This window comes from Mustela nigripes, chromosome 10 (assembly GCF_022355385.1).
Source record: "Mustela nigripes isolate SB6536 chromosome 10, MUSNIG.SB6536, whole genome shotgun sequence".
Lineage (NCBI taxonomy): Eukaryota > Metazoa > Chordata > Mammalia > Carnivora > Mustelidae > Mustela > Mustela nigripes.
In genome coordinates, this window is record NC_081566.1 from 39330857 (window position 1) to 39347063 (window position 16207).

Below are 16207 nucleotides of genomic sequence, written 5' to 3' on the forward strand. Positions count from 1 at the left end.
GGGCTTTGCACACTGCACCACACCAGGGCTGATGTCATGGCGCGAAGCCCCGCGGCGCTGCCCCCGCCAGACCCGGGGCGGCCAGACCGCGTGGGCAGGAGACGCCAGCTCTGCCCCCTGCGGACCCACTGTGCACCCACGCGGACCCACTGTGCTCCCCTCCGCTGCTGCTGCGGAAGCGCCTGGGGCACGTGCTTGGACCTGTCGGGGGTTTTCCTGTCGGCCAGATGCGAGTTTGCAGATGTGAGCTGAGAAATCAGACTCCTGGTAAACTTGTGCCCTGAGTAAAAGGGTGGGGGTATGGCTTGTGGGGAGGGGTGGAGTCTTACATGCGCATGTGCTGGTGGCAAAGTGTACGCGACACATTTGGCGCCAGAGTAAGACAGGCCTGAGCTCTGATCTTGCTCCTTCCACTTACTAGCTGAAGCCTTGACCTAGACACTAGAACTTCCGGGCTTCAGGCTCTGCGTCTGTAAAAGGTGTACAATCCACAGGAATGTTGTAGGGGGTAAAATGAGATCCTACGGGACCTGTAAGCTCTCAGCAGTGACCCACCATATATAACTCCCTCCAACAACTCTGTCCCCTTAGCTTTCCCACATCTTTCCTACTACCCAAAGGAGAGTGCCCCACCCCCAGAAAGCTGCAGTTCTGAAAAGTGGGTCCTCCTCTGAGGCTTTTCTCTGGGCCTCCAAGCTTCTGTATGGCAGACACAGGCTCAGGGTCCTCAGAGCTACCCCTGGAGCAGTTAGCCATGGGTATGGCACCTTCACCCAGTTCCCAGCCCTTCCTGTGAAGCCATTCCCTTCCGCCTGTCTGTGACAGGCATGGCAGGGGGCACAGAGGCTCACACTTTGCCCGACTGCTGCTTCAACCAGGGTAGACCTGGTCACCTCTTTCTCGAACTGAGGAGCAGCTCAGAAACCCAATGCTCCAAACAGAGAAGGAGCTCCCCAGGGGCCCCAGGCCCAGGGTATGGAGCAGAACCAAGCTCTCGAGCCATTTCCAACCCCCACGTGGCACTTCCTTGCCCCGAGCAAGGAGCACTGCCCTCTGTTAGGGACTTGTGGTCTTGGGTTAGGAGGAACGTGGAGAACCCCAGAGGCTGGCATTCCCAGGAATGTGAAGAGCAACAAAGACTCGAGAGCCTCAGGGAGATAAAATCTTCTAGTTTGTGGTTTCCTGTAGCTCCTTTGCTATATTTCTGAGTCAAAGGGGAACTGAGGGCCGGTGTTATCTCCTACTGTCCAGGGCTGATGGACATTATTCGCACTGAAAAATGAACTATACTCAGATACCAGGTATACATTTCACTGTGGTTGTGTATGCTTGGCAGGTGTGCCTGTGTGTAACTTTCTACGGCTCTCTTGGACTCTAGAGTGTTCCTCGACCCGGAAGTACTACGGCCTTCTTCTGCCCATAGCAGTGAATTGGCAGCAGGTCCTGGAGGGTTTGCTGGGCAGCTGGGCACCCCTCACCCTAAGTCATCCATGCAAGGAGTTGCCCCATCTCCCAGCCTAGACAGGTGTCAGGCACTCAGACCCTCAAAGGCTTCATTTCAAGTCCTAGGGTTGCTGAATCCACTCTTATCTAGGAATAAAATCAAGCATCCCCGAAAATGAGGGATTTCTCTAGGTTTTTCTTACCTTCTCCCATAAGAAACATCTTCCTTTTGGACAGGCCCTTCATACAGCCAGGGCCCTCCAGGATTGGGAGGTCAACAAGCACCCAACCAGGCCATCCTCTTCTGACCCAACCAAGACATAGGAGGAGAAGCCAGAAGAATCACTGGCTGTTCCCGCACCGAGCAAGCAATTGATGGGCAGATACGTTAAATTGCAGCGCTTCAGTGAGCCTCCGAGACCATGGGTTTGCCACCCACACATGGCAGTTTCACGGGATTACTCTCTCTCCCATCAGTTCCCAAGATCTCAGAAAGATGAGCTTTGGATTCATGCCCAAGATTTTACAAAAGGGCAAACTCCTGCATTTCCTTCCTTGGCCTGGGTTTGTCCTTCCCGGAGCTGTGGGACCGTTGGTGGATTTCCCCAGTAACGACATGCCAACCCCGGCCGTGTGGTGGACTTAGGGAAGATCCATGAAGGGACAGTGGTAACAACAGTCACACGTGGGTTTCTTCCAGAGGATCTCAAAGCACCCTGTAAATGGAGTGGCTAATAGTGTGTTGTCCAAACTGGAACGCTTTTGATCGTGAACAGTATAGTGTTGGTCTTCATAATTGCCATAAGGCGACAGAATTGTCCCCGGCACATCAGGATATCTGGTCACCCTGCATGTCCACCCACAGACTGCATCGGGGCACATGTCTTAGGAGCTGTTGAGGCAGAGCTGGAGATAAAGGAAGCCGAGTAGGCCCTGACTCTTCCGCTGCTTTTCCAGAACCTCACTTTGTTTTGGTTGTTCACCCTCCCTGTATGCTGCCAATCATCTGGGCTTGGTCTTGGATCGCTCATTTGCAGGGGTTCAGACAGGACTTTGGGACTGAGGTGAATCAGGAGTGTACTGGGTCATCTACCATGCAAACAGGCACGGCCCAATGTTGAAATCACACAAAAGACCAGTAAACACCATCAACACTGGGGACATCCCACAGGCTGAAATTCTTAGGGCAGAGATACGCGTTCTGGCTGACCTCAGTTACGAAACTGTGCCCTGGCTGGCTCCACCCACCTCTGCAGAGATACATGGTTGGAGCTCATCACCGAGAGATTCTCTGCTGGGGCTTCTAGAAGGAGATCTGGCACACACAGGGGCCTGGTTGCTTCTCTGAACTCTCAAAAATGTCTAAATGTTTCAGTGTCCTCCCCTGCTCTCTGTACACGCTTGCCCACAGTGTCTCCGGATTGGAACCTAGCCACGGGGGATGAAGTAGGGTGGACTGTGGGCAAGCAGGAAGGCACCTCCAACTTCCAAATTCGTCTGCTGCCTTCTGACAACTTCTCCTCTTTCCTCCCTCATCTGCGTCCTGATGTCATGTCTTCTCGCTCCCTTCTTGCTGCAAACTCCTTTTCCTCATTGATCTCAAGTGAGGAGGGCTTGAGGTGAGACAGAGGCTGAAAGTGAATGAAAACTTAATTCTCTTTTCATGGAAGAGGTACAGGGTCAAGAAAGTTTTCTTAGAGAAACTGAGATAGAGGGGCACCTGGGGGGCTCAGTGTGTTAATGCCTCTGCCTTCAGCTCAGATCATGATCCTGGGGTCCTTGGGATCAAGCCCCACATTGGGCTCTCTGCTCAGCAGGGAGCCTGCTTCCCCTTCTCTCTCTGCCCACCTCTCTGCCTACTTGTGATCTCTGTCAAATAAATAAATAAAATCTTAAAAAAAATTTTATAAAAAGTGAGTTAGAAATAGGGTCTTGAAAGATGAGAGTTGGCCAGGAAGTAAGGAGAAGGGACAAGCTCCTGGGAGAGCGTTGTTAACTGGGGAACTACAAGTTCATGAGCAGAGCTGACACCTGCGATGAAGGACCAAGTCCTATGAAAGGTGAGGTTGGCAGGCAGGCAGGGACCAAAGGAGCGTGGCAGCCATTCCATCCATTTGAAGGAAGGTGGACTGTCCTGAGGGCAATGGGAGCCTTAAAGGATCTTAAATAGGGAAATGACATGGACAGTTCAAAAGTGTTTCAGAAGACACTGAGTCCCTGTGAAGGCTAGACGAGAAGGAGGTGAGAAATGAGCCAGGGAGGCCCATAAGGCGATGATCCCAGGAGACCAGGAAAGAGGTGATGGCAGGCAGTAGCTGTGGGGCTGAAAAGTAGATGATGGATTTCAGAGTTTTTGAGCACACAGAATCTACCAGCCTTGATGACCAGTTGGCTTCTGGAGGTGGGGTCCAGAGTGCAGCGGAAAGGGAGGGAGGAGTCACGGATGTCTCTAGGCTTCTGGGTTGGAGGACTCACTAGGATAATTCATTCAGGAGGAGCTGCGGGGTGAGGGGCAGGGAGGGGTAGTGAATTCCATTTCAAACTAGTTGGATTTGAGTTACCTGAGGAACATCCGAGCGGAAGTATCCAGAAGGCAGCTGGACACCAAGGGCAGAAGCGAGACCAGGGTTGGAGATGGCGAAGGGAGGGTCTTCAGTCTAGAGAGAGCTTGAGAACAAGCGCAGGTTCGGGACCTCAGGGACACCCACATTTGATGGTGACTGTCAGCCCACAAAGAGCATCATTCTGAAAGGAACAATCAGAGATGTAGGGTGAGACTTTCAAGGAGGAGGGCGCCATGACATGCCCAGGCTGGGTCTCCTTTCTGCAAGGCCAAGGGAGACCAGAGAGGCGAGGAAACACCTGGAGCAGAAAATGGAGAAAGGTTTCAAGAAAGGCCAGGTAGGCTGAAGTTTTAGTACTCCACCCGCTTCTCCATACCCCAGAAAATGTGTGACTGGTTCCCTCGAGTCCTTCTTGGAGGGGTTGAGAATTCTGTGCATTGCTAAAGAAATGAATTTGGGGACTAGGAAGGCTCAAGGAGTAAAGAATTCACGGCACAGATTAAAATAGTTTTCAACAGTCGTCGCCTTTCATTCTTCCCAGGGGGACTTCAGAGCCATTTCCTGGCTACAGTGGAGCCCAGAGAAAAGCAAGCCTGCTTAGAACACTATAATTTAGAGGATCCAGGACTCGCCTTGCAGTTTGAATCTCGGATCTGCCTTCGATCATTAAAATGAATCTTAATAACTAATTATTGAGCACTAACTGCATGTCAGACACTTGACACCATCCTCTCCATTAATCGTCACAGGAACTGAAGACATGAGGACTATTTTTAGCCCCTCTTCTGCATTCGAGGTAACCAAGGCTCAGAGCCGCAGCTATGTTAAGGGGCTGTGACTATAACCTAGATCAGTTTTCTTCCCGTGCGACACGAGAGGTCACACTACCCCATATGCTCTCTGAAGTTTCCCCCCTAAAGTCCCCCCGAGAGCAGAGAGGGGTGGACAGGTCGCTCTGGAGGAACTGAGGACGGGACGGGTGGCAGCCCCAAGCCCCTCCTACATCTCTGAAGTCGGAGGTTTTCTCATAAAAGTTTATTTACATTTGCGTTCTCCTTCACCCAGCCCTGTTTTCTTCATTTTGTTTATTTACTTTCTTACTTATTTTAGAGCCCAACACAGGGCTTGAACTCATGACCCTGACATGGAGACCTGAGCTGTCAGATGCTTAACCAACTGGGCCACCCAGGCTTGCCTCCCCAATCCCCCACCCCCACCCCCGGCGCCAGCGCCGTTTGTTTTAATTAAATGATAATGCTGAAAATGAATGAGAGTTGAGAGAAAGGGGGAGTCCTTGGGAAGTGTGTCGTTCTCACTGTATAGCTTCAGGAGCCCCTGGTAGCCCAGTGTGGACCCCTGGGACTTTGAGGGGACCCCGTGGAGGGAATGGATCATCTCTCAGGCGCTTTGCAGCTCTGGATCTCCCTGGATCTTGTTGGATCTGGCTCTCCATTTCTGAGACTGTGATAAGGCAAGTCAAAGGTGGAGGGGCGGTTGTGGTGGGGCACCTGATATGGTTCAGGGGGCACCTGGCTGGCTCAGTCTATAGAGCTTATGACTCTTGATCTTGGGGTCATGAGTTCGAGGCCCACATTGGGCATAGCAATTACCTAAAAAGGAGGGAGAAGGTGGTGTGCTATGGAATGGGGCCCAGCTCTCCTGAGCTGGGCTCTTGGTCTCTGTAGTCACATTTCCCAAGGAGGAACCCTGAGAATCCCTCCCTCAGGGTTTGCAGGAGAAATGAGACTGATTGGCCAAAGGCAAAAGAAAAACCAAAATATCTGCAAGTGAATGTCATGAAGATACTTGGAGGCAAGAAAAAAGGAAATCCATCTGGAAAGAGTCGGAGGGGACACTACAAAGGGCTCTGGATGAGGAAATTTGTTCTGATTTTCAGGCTGACATTAGCACCGTGAAACACAAAGAATGTTCCAAAGGGAGCTTGAAAGGTGATTCAGAAACTCCTTCAGGGGAGGCTCAGGGTCAGGTCCTCAAGAGAGTATGTGGAACAGGCTGAACAACTTTAAAAATGACCACTTCCCTTTCCCATCCCCTCGGCCTGATAGCTCTGCTGGGCCACTTCCGCTCCTGCTCCCTCCGCAGCCCCTGCTCCAAAACAGCACTGGCTTGTGGGGGACTCTGAGCCAGGGTGCAGGCAGGCACAAACAGGAGGGGCTGGGAGGGAAAAGGGAAAGCGGGCTCCCCCCTCCCCTGCAGCTGTCTGGGCAGGCTGCTGCTGTTCTGAGCCTGACAGCCTGGAGGGAGAAGTGTAGCCAAGGCCTGGGCTGAAGGCTCAGAACTTTCTCAGAAAGATCTAGAGTTTACCATAGAATGGGGATTTGCAATCACTCCAGCTGCCCTTTGTTCCTGATCAAGTGTGTTTCCCTTTGCTTTAAAACGTGTTTTCAGGGGCGCCTGGGTGGCTCAGTGGGTTGAACGACTGCCTTCGGCTCAGGTCATGATGCTGGAGTCCCGGGATCGAGTTCCGCATTGGGCTCTCAGCTCCACGGGGAGTCTGCTTCTCTCTCTGACCTTCTCCTCACTCATGCTCTGTCTCACTTTCTCTCTCAAATAAATAAATATTTAAAACAAAACAAAAAAACGTGTTTTCAGGGGCTCCTGGGTGGCTCAGTGGGTTAAAGCCTCTGCCTTCAGCTCGGGTCATGATTCCAGAGTCCTGGGATCGAGTCCCACAGGCAGGGAGCCTGCTTCTTCCTCTGTCTCTCTCTGCCTGCCTCTCTGCCTACCTGTGATCTCTGTCAAATACATAAATAAAATCTTAAAAACAAAATGAAAACGTGTTTTCAGGGGCCCCTGGGTGGCTCAGTGGGCTAAGCGTCTGCCTTCAGCTCAGCTTGTGATCCCAAGGTCCCGGGACTGAGCTCCATACCTGGCTCCCTGCTCAGCAGTCTGCTTCTCCCTCTCCATTTGCCTCTCCCCTGCTCATGCTCTTTTTTTTCCCCCCCTCTCTCTCTCAAATAAATAAAACTTTAAAAAAGATAAAAAAATAAAATCTGTTTTCACTATTTCCGGTCTAGGACACCACCTTTGCAGCTCCAGCCTCTCTGTGATCATCTGGCCAGAGAGCAATGTTTTAAGGCAGTGAAGTAGAGTGGAAATAACCAGACTTTAGGCAATACCTTTGACTCCTCTGTTCCATCCGGGCCGATTGTATGAAATTAGCCTTGGAGAAGAAAGGGTTAGCTGACTTTTGGAGAAATCGATCTAAAAACAAGCTGAAGACTAGACAGGAAGGTCTCAGAGGGAAGGGATTGCAGCTTACTCTCCTTTGTAGCTCACGCGGGGCCCTACAGGGAGCAAATGCTTCATTAATATTTTATGAATGCAATAAATTCACTTCATGGTTTACAAGGTAAGAGCCAGGGGCAAGGCTGCCATCTGCTGGTGAATTTGTGAAAGACATGTCTCCGGACGCTGATAGCCTAAGTGTCCCTTTACTCAGTAACCTTGAGAAGGCTCCCCACATGGGTGCCTGAGTGGCTCAGTCCATTAAGTGTCTGCTTTCTGCTCTGGTCGTGATCCCAGCGTCCTGGGACCAAGTCCTACATCAGGCTCCCTGCTCAGTGGGGAGTCTGCTTTTCCCTCTTCTTTTGCAGCTCTCTGCCAATTAATAAATAAAATGTTTTGGGGCGCCTGAGTGGCTCAGTGGGTTAAGCCTCTGCGTTCGACTCAGGACATGATCTCAGGGTCCTGGGATGGAGTCCTGGGTCGGGCTCTCTGCTCAGCAGGGAGCCTGCTTCCCCCTCTCTCTCTGCCTGCTTCTCTGCCTACTTGTGATCACTCTCTCTCTCTATGTCAAATAAATAAATAAATAAATAAATAAATATTTTAAAAATGAATAAAATGTTTTTTAAAAAGGAAACTCCTAACTTAAGGATGCCTGGCTGGGTTAGTTGGCAGAGCATGTGACTCATAATCTTAGGGTTGTGAGCTCAAGTCCCATGTTGGGCACAGAGGCTACTACTCACAAAAAACAAAAACAAAACCCTGACTTAGACAATCTTTTTGTCACCAGGATCTCCAGATACTTAAATTCTTCTGCCTCTCACTCAAGACATCTTAGGTTCCTAGTAGAGAAACCCAAACCATCCTGAGACACCAGTCAGAGAAAAAGGCCTATGAAAGTACAGTAAAGCTATTTTGCAAGTAGAGCACTTCTCCCCATTGACAAATGTTCACTCTCCCAGACAGAGATGTGAGCACCCACGGCGAGCCAAGTGCTGGCCTCGATGCAGGAATAGATGAACCAGGACTTTACAGGAGGTTGTATTATGGGAGATTGGCACTGGCAAAGAGCACTGGGAGCCCAGCAAGGGGACACTCCACTGCAGAAGTCAGGGAAGGTTTACAGGAGCTGAACATACGGTGACGGGCTCGGCCATAAAGGGTAGTGAGGCTTTCGAGATGTAGAGATGGGCGGAGTTCCAGTTATCTATTGCTGTGTAGCACAGCTCCCCAAACTCGGTAGCTTAAAACAAGTCATTTTTATATCTCCTGGTTCTGGGTTTTACTGAGTGCGGCTAGATCCTAGATAATTCTTGCTCAGGGTCTTTCATGTGATTGCAATCAGATGATAGATAGCTGGCTACAGTCATTCTGGAGACTTCCTTACTCACACAGCAGGCAGCTGATGCTGTCAGCTGGGAGAACAGTTAGCCCCTACGTGTAGGCTATCCAGGAGGCCCAGATTCTCTCACAGCATGGCAGCTGGGTTACAAAGGCAAGCATCCCAGGGTGCCCAGGTGGCTCAGTCGGTAAAGCATCTGCCTTTGGCTCAGGTCATGATCCCAGGGTCCTGGGATCGAGCCCTGCATCAGGGTCTCTCTCAGCAAGAAGTGGCTTCCCTCCCCCTCAGCCCTCCCTCTGCTTGTGCTCTCTCTCTCTCAAATAAATAATTTTTTTTTTAATTACAGACATTTTTCTTTTTTTAAGAGACGCCCCATAAATAAAATTTGGGGGCGAGGGGAGACAAACATCTCAAGAGGGAGCCAGGAGGAAGTTGTCTTGCCTTCTGTAATATAGCCTCAGAAGGCATAGAGCAGAAATTCCCCTGTTCTCTACTAATTGAGATGGTCACAAAGCCCCACCCATTTTCAAGGAAAGGGGACATGCACCCCACCTCTTGATGTGTGAGCGGCAAGGTTCTGGAAGAGCTTGTAGGATAAGAAATATTACTGCAGCCTTTTTTGGGAAGTACAATTTGCCATAAGCAGGAAGGTCATTCTAGGTGGCTACCAGCATTGATGGTATCTTAGGAGATGCATTTTTTCTAAGAGAGCAGACCATTTCTCCCTCTGGGCATTGCTAGGCAAAAACACGAGACTTTAGCAATATTCACTGAAACATCTTTACTAAGAATTCTGAAACTCATTTCTCCAAAGGGGAGACTCTGAAAAAGGGGGAGATGCATTCTGAACTCCCAAGGAGGGGGACAGGAGGCTGAGATGGATGGCCAGCCCCAAGTGACCAAGACAGTGGAGTCGTGGTCACGGAGGAGCCTATCTTGTGAGGTTCTGCCAAGACAGATTCTTAGAGGAGAAAGAATGGTCTGGTGTCACTGCAGCAAGTGGCCAGGAATACACAGAGGCTGTATCCCAGAAGAGGCTTTGAGAGCAGTGGTGGGCGGGTCCCAAACAGGGAAGTAATAATTAATAAGCAGCTGTGTGTCACAGGAGAGGTAAGATGTACACACATTTACATGGGAGTTATCAGTTTTGTTGTAACATAGATGCAGGGGGCAGGCCTCACACAGGAACAAGATATAGGTCAGAGATAAAAGCCCTTCAGGGTGCCTGGGTGGCTCAGCGGTTTGGGCCCCTGCCTTCGGCTGAGGTCGTGATCACAGGGTCCTGGGATCGAGCCCCGCATCAGCTCTCTGCTCGGCGGGAAGCCTGCTTCTCCTCTCTCTCTCTCTCTCTCTGTCTCTCTGCCTACTTGTGATCTCTGTCTGTCAAATAAATAAATAAAATTTTTAAAAAAAAATTACAGCCCTGCATTTGCTTATAAAGCAACTTGACCCTGAGATGAATAAGAAGTGAGATCAAGGACCACGGGAGAGCCTGAGGGCCCAAGTCCCTTGGTGAGAGCAGGGCCCAAGCACTCAGAACCCTCTGTGTCAACCACCAGCCTTATAGGGAAAGATGGATGAGCCTGGTTTAAAGGCTGAATGAGCCAGGAATGGCGAGATTCAAGCTTGGCTGGCTTGGGAACCAGAAGCAGGGAAGTTCCTAAGTAGGGAATTGGTTCGCTCAGTAGCTGCTGGTGTCTCAGCAGTGACCTTCCAGTGACACAGTCTCTGGGCCCTGAGACCTGACGCGGAAGGAGACCTTGGCTTCCGTCTCTGTGCATATTCCATTGGCTGACCATGTCAATAGTCACATTAAATCCAAATGGTTGAACACCTCATTTATTACTTTTTAATGATTTTATTTATTATTTATTTGAGAGAGCGAGCACTAAGAGACCACAAGGTGGGGAGCAGCACAGGGAGAGAAAGAGGGACAAGCAGACTCCCCAAGGAGCAGGGATCATGACTCCAGCCGAATGCAGATGCTTAACGGACTGAGCCACCCAGGCGTCCAAGATTGAATTTTTTATGGATTTCTTAAAAGTAATACTCAATTGGGTCGCTCCATACATTAAGCATCTGACTCTTGATTTCAGCTCAGGTCATGATCTCAGACTCCTGGGATGGACCCCCCACTCCCACCAGGGTCAGGTTATCTGCTCAGTGGGGAGCCTGCTTGTCTCCCTCTGCCTCTGCCTCTTCCCCCCTCCCCTAACCCCACTTGTGCATGCAGACCTACTCGCTCTCTCTCAAATAAATTAATAAATCTTTTAATTTTTTACTTATTTTTTCTTAAGATTTATTTATTTATTTGACAGAGAGAGAGACAGCAAGAGACAAAACACAAGCAAGGGGAGAGGGAGAAGCAGGCTTCCTGCTAAGCAGGGAGCCGGACATGGGGATGTATCCCAGGACCCTGGCATCATGACCTGAGCTGAAGGCAGAGGTTTAACCGACTGAGACACCCAGGTGCCCAAGAAATGAACTTTAAATATGAAAACATTAATAAAAGAATAGGAAAGAATATACTATGCTAACACTAATTAAATAAAGTTAGAGTGGCTCTATTAATACCAGACAAAATTGATTTCAGAGCAAAGAATATTACCAGAGATAAAGAGAGTCATTTCATAAAGACAAAAGAATCCTTTCAGCGAGAGGATATGATGACCCTAAATGTTTGCACACCTTAACCATCAAACAGGAAGGAGTTTACACTCCTTGGAAAATGAACAAAACAAGACAAAAAATGTTAATTTAAGCTTCCACTGCTATTTTATATAAAAGTTACAGAGTACAGTCTAATTTTATATAATATATAAAGAAGAAGAAAACTGTGACCCATAACCATAAGAAAACCAGGCCCTCGGGTGATTTAGTTATGGGAATTAGCAGACAATGACTTTAAAATGACTATTTTCCATGTGTTGAAAATTTTAAAGGAAAAAAATATATATATAATGAGCCAAGAGTGAGGTTATTTCAAGAGAAACAAAAATTCCAAAAAAAGAGCTATATGCAGGGTTATGGACATTGGGGAGGGTATGTGCTATGGTGAGTGCTGTGAAATGTGTAAGCCTGGTGATTCACAGACCTGTACCCCTCGGGCAAATAATACATTACATGTTAATTAAAATAATAATAATAATATTAAGAGCTAAATGCAAACTAGAATTGAGAAATATAGTATCTGAAAGTAGAAACGTCCTGGAGGGACTTAACAACAAATTGGACACTGCAGAGGAAGAAATTGGTGATTTCAACACAGTCCAATTGAAATTATCCAGATAAAAGCAAAGTAAGAAAAAAATGTTTGAAAACCATTAAGAGAGCATTCACGTGCTATAGGACAATAACCAGTAGTCTCATATACATCGGATTAGAGTTCCATAAAGAGAGGAAAGAAACAGTGGGGCAGAAGAAAATATTTAAAGAAGCACTAGGGGCGCCTGGGTGGCTCAGTGGGTTAAGCCGCTGCCTTCGGCTCAGGTCATGATCTCAGGGTCCTGGGATTGAGTCCCGTATCAGGCTCTCTGCTCAGCAGGGAGCCTGCTTCCCTCTCTCTCTCTCTCTCTCTGCCTGCCTCTCCATCTACTTGTGATTTCTCTCTGTCAAATAAATAAATAAAATCTTTAAAAAAAAAAGAAACACTAGATGAAATTTTGATAAAGAATAACAGTTCAGGGGCGCTTGGGTGGCTCAGTGGGCTAAAGCCTCTGCCTTCGGCTCGGGTCATGATCCCAGGGCCCTGGGATCGAGCCCCACATCGGGCTCTCTGCTCAGCAGGGAGCCTGTTTCCCCCTCTCTCTGCCTGCCTCTCTGCCTACTTGTGATCTCTGTCTGTCAAATAAATAAAAATAAAATCTTTAAAAAAAAAAAAGAAGAAGAACAATTCACAGGTCCAAGAGGTTTAACAAGGTATAAGCAAGATAAATTCTAAGAAAACACACTTGGCACATCAAATTACTGAAAACTAGAGAAAGAGAAAAATCTTAAAAACAACCATAAAGGGGGGGTAAGATACATTACACAGTGGGAGCAATGATAATTATGAGAGCTGTTTTTTATCAGATAGAATTTAAGCCAGATCTCCATTAACCGGTAAACACAGTATGCTATATTCATACGATGAACAATTATTCAACAAGAAAAAGAAATGAACTACTGACATATACTGAATATGAATGAACTTTATGTTTTAAAACATTTTTTTTAAATTTTTTTGGAGAGCAAGACAGAGAGAGCACAAGCAGGGGGAGAAGCAGAGGGAGAGGGAGAAGTAGACTCCCCGCTGAGCAGAGAGCCCAACATGGGGCTCAATCCCAGGACCTTGGGATCAAGACCTGAGCCGAAGTCAGACACTCAACCAACTCAAGCCACCCAGGCATCCCATGAATGAACTTTAAAAACATTTTAAGTGAAAAGACACAGATGCGAAAGATCATATATGATTCCATTTATGTGAAATGTCCAGAAAGCTATAGCACATTAGTGGTTGTCTGTGGCTACAAATAGGAACAGGGATTGATTGTACACGGGCTAGAGGAATTGCTTTTGGGTTCTGGGAATGTTCTAAAACTGGACTGTGGTGCTAGTTATGCAACTCTAAATTTCATTGAGCTGTACATTTAAACGGTGTGAATTTTATAATAAGTAAATTATATCTCAAGAGAGCTACCATAAGGCAGTGATAGTGAAAAGCCACAGACTTGAAAAAGATAAATGAAAAGAATATAACTGAAAAGGGAGTGTTAGCCATAATATATAAAGAATTATTACAAATCAAGGGAAAAAAAGATTAACAATACAATTAAAGAAAGATTAGGAGATAAGAATAAATAGAAGGCAATACTAATCAAACCAATAATCATATGAAAAAATGCTCAACCTTGTTAGTGGTTAGTGAAATGCAAATTAAAATCACAATGATCTACAATTTTTTTTTAAAGATTTTATTTATTTATTTGACAGAGAGAGATCACAAGTAGGCAGAAAGGCAGGCAGAGAGAGAGAGAGAGGAGGAAGCAGGCTTCCTGCTGAGCAAAGAGCCCGATGTGGGACTCGATCCCAGGACCCTGAGATCATGACCTGAGCCGAAGGCAGCGGCTTAACCCACTGAGCCACCCAGGCGCCCCACAATGATCTACAATTTTACATCTATCTGGTTGTCCAAAAAAAAAGATCTGATGATGCAAGTGTTGTCATAAATGTGGTAAAGTTAAAGATATCCAGACCAGGGACACAGGGGTGGCTCAATGGGTTAAGCCTCTGCCTTCTGCTCAGGTGATGATCTCAGGGTCCTGGGATGGAGCCCCGCATTGGGCTCTCTGCTCAGCAGGGAGCCTGCTTCCCCCTCTCACTCTCTGCCTGCCTCTCGGCCTACTTGTGATCTGTCAAATAAATAAATAAAATATTTAAAAAAAAAAAAAGAAGATATCCAGACCATCAACCATGCGGATAGATTCCTGAAGAAATTCAAACGTGTACAATAGGATGTATAGGAGAATTTCCATAGTAGTAAGACTGTTATAGTAGCAAAAACTGGAAACAAGAGAATCGCTGAGGTGTAATATAGTTGTAAATGAAATGTTATACAGCAGTGGAAATGAGTAAACTAAAGCTACATGAATCAACATAGATGAACCCTACAAATAGAACGGTGAGTCAAAAAAAAAGTTCTAGAAGAATTTTATATGCAGTATGATTCCATTCATATAGCTAAAATATGCAATGCATATACAATGTACAGTATAGTAGAAGTATAAAGATATGCACAGAAATGATTAACAGCAAATTCAGAATAATATTTCCTCTGTTGCAGGAGGAGAGAGGAGGGGCTTAAACTATATTCGTACTGTTTTCTTTCTTAAACTATATGGTGTTATAGATGTGATGGCTACTTTTTTTATGTCAATTTTACTGGACCACAGGGTGCCCAGATATTTGGCCCAAATTATTCTGAGTGTTTCTGTGAGGGTGCTTTTGGATGAGATTAACATTTCAGTCTTTGGACTGTATAAATCCAATTGCCCTCCTAATGTAGGTGGGCCTCATCCAATCAGTTGATGCTCCCCGGAATAAAAGAGCTTTCTTCCTGCCTGACTGACTTTGAACTGGGACATGAGCTTCTTCCTGGGTCTCCAACCTACTGGCCTCCGGACTTGTATATCATCAGCTCACCTGGCTCTCTGGGCCTGAAACTTAGATTGGAACTAAGCCATTGGCTCCCCTGGTCGCCAGCTTGCAACCCACTCGGCAGATCTTGGGACTTGTCAGCTCCATAACTGCCTGAGCCAGTTCCTTATAATAAATGAATGAATAAATACATAAATATTCTATTGGTATTGTTTCTCTGGAGAACCTTGACTAATACAACAGATATGTTTGTTAAATTATTTCCTATGCCTTTGGCAGGTCTAAAATATTTCATAATAAATTTTTGAGTAAAGAAATAATGAATGAGTTTGTTAAGATGTCAGGTGCTACAGAGGTCAAGTGACGTGAAAAGTGGAAAATACGAGCACCTGGGTGGCTCAGTCAATAGGGGTCTGCCTTAAGGTTCTGCCTTCAGTTCAGGTGGTCCTGGGATCAAGCCCTCCTTTCCCTGCTCAGCGGGAGCCTGCTTCTCCCTCTCCCACTCCCCCTGCTTGTGTTTCCTCTCTGCCATGTGTGTCTCTCTCTCTGTCAAATAAATAAATAAAATCTTACACACACACACACACTCACACACACATTAGGGGAGTCTGGATGGCTCAGCTGGTTGAGTGTCTGACTCTTGGTTTCAGATGATGCTCTCATGGGTCCTGGGATCCAGTCCCGCCTCCAGCTACCAATCAGCTGGGAGTCTGTTTGAGGATTCTCTCCCCTGTTCCTCCCCCAACTTGGGTTTTTTCTCACACGAGCTCTCTGTCAAATAAATAAATTTTCAAGAAGAAGAAGAAGGAGGAGGAGGAGGAGAGAAAGAAGAAAGAACATGCATATTAGATTTGGCTTCTGAAGCCAAGGATTGCCTTTGCTAGAGCAGTTCGGGCACTGTGTTCAGAGTGGAGGCCTGCCAGCAATGGGTTGTAGAGAGACAAGGAGTACACATACCCTATACAGCGAAGGAGAGCACAAGGTCTGTGGCTAAAAAGAGATGCAGGGTAGAGGAAGGGGCTTAACAATGAGTGACTTCACTTCTTGGGGCTTCCATACTAATTCTGTTGGAATTATCAGAGTGCCAGTGCTCCTTTGGTCCCTGCTTCTAATTCCAATAAAGATTCTGGAAGACTTGAATTTCATCTCTTAGATGTAGAAAAAGATTTTTAAAATAACTAACCACAGATGCAAATATCCTAGATGTCAGCTTTCTTAACTGTGGTTTCCCAAAGAGCATCAGAACCACCTCTTTCCATGGAAAGAAAGACATAAAGCCATGATTATCACATGCTAGCCCCAGGTCTAAGGGCGGAAAGTCAGACGCACAATAAATTAACTTAAAAGTTCAGGAAGGCTCTGCACTGAAATAAGAAAGGAGAGGGAGGGAGAAGTTTCTCTCTCTCTCTCTCTCTCTCTTTTTTTTTTTTTTTTTTTTTTTTTTTTTTTTGGTGGTGAGTGGTTGAATTTGGCTAAT

The 16207-nt window shown here is 47.0% G+C and overlaps 1 long non-coding RNA gene across 1 annotated transcript; it reads left to right on the forward strand.

Annotated features, from left to right (window-relative positions):
* Window positions 1–75: 75 nt before the first annotated feature.
* On the forward strand, window positions 76–5051 carry LOC132025597 (uncharacterized). The gene is made up of 2 exons (XR_009406649.1): window positions 76–267; window positions 1681–5051. It is a non-coding gene; the product is annotated as an uncharacterized LOC132025597 (long non-coding RNA).
* Window positions 5052–16207: the final 11156 nt, after the last annotated feature.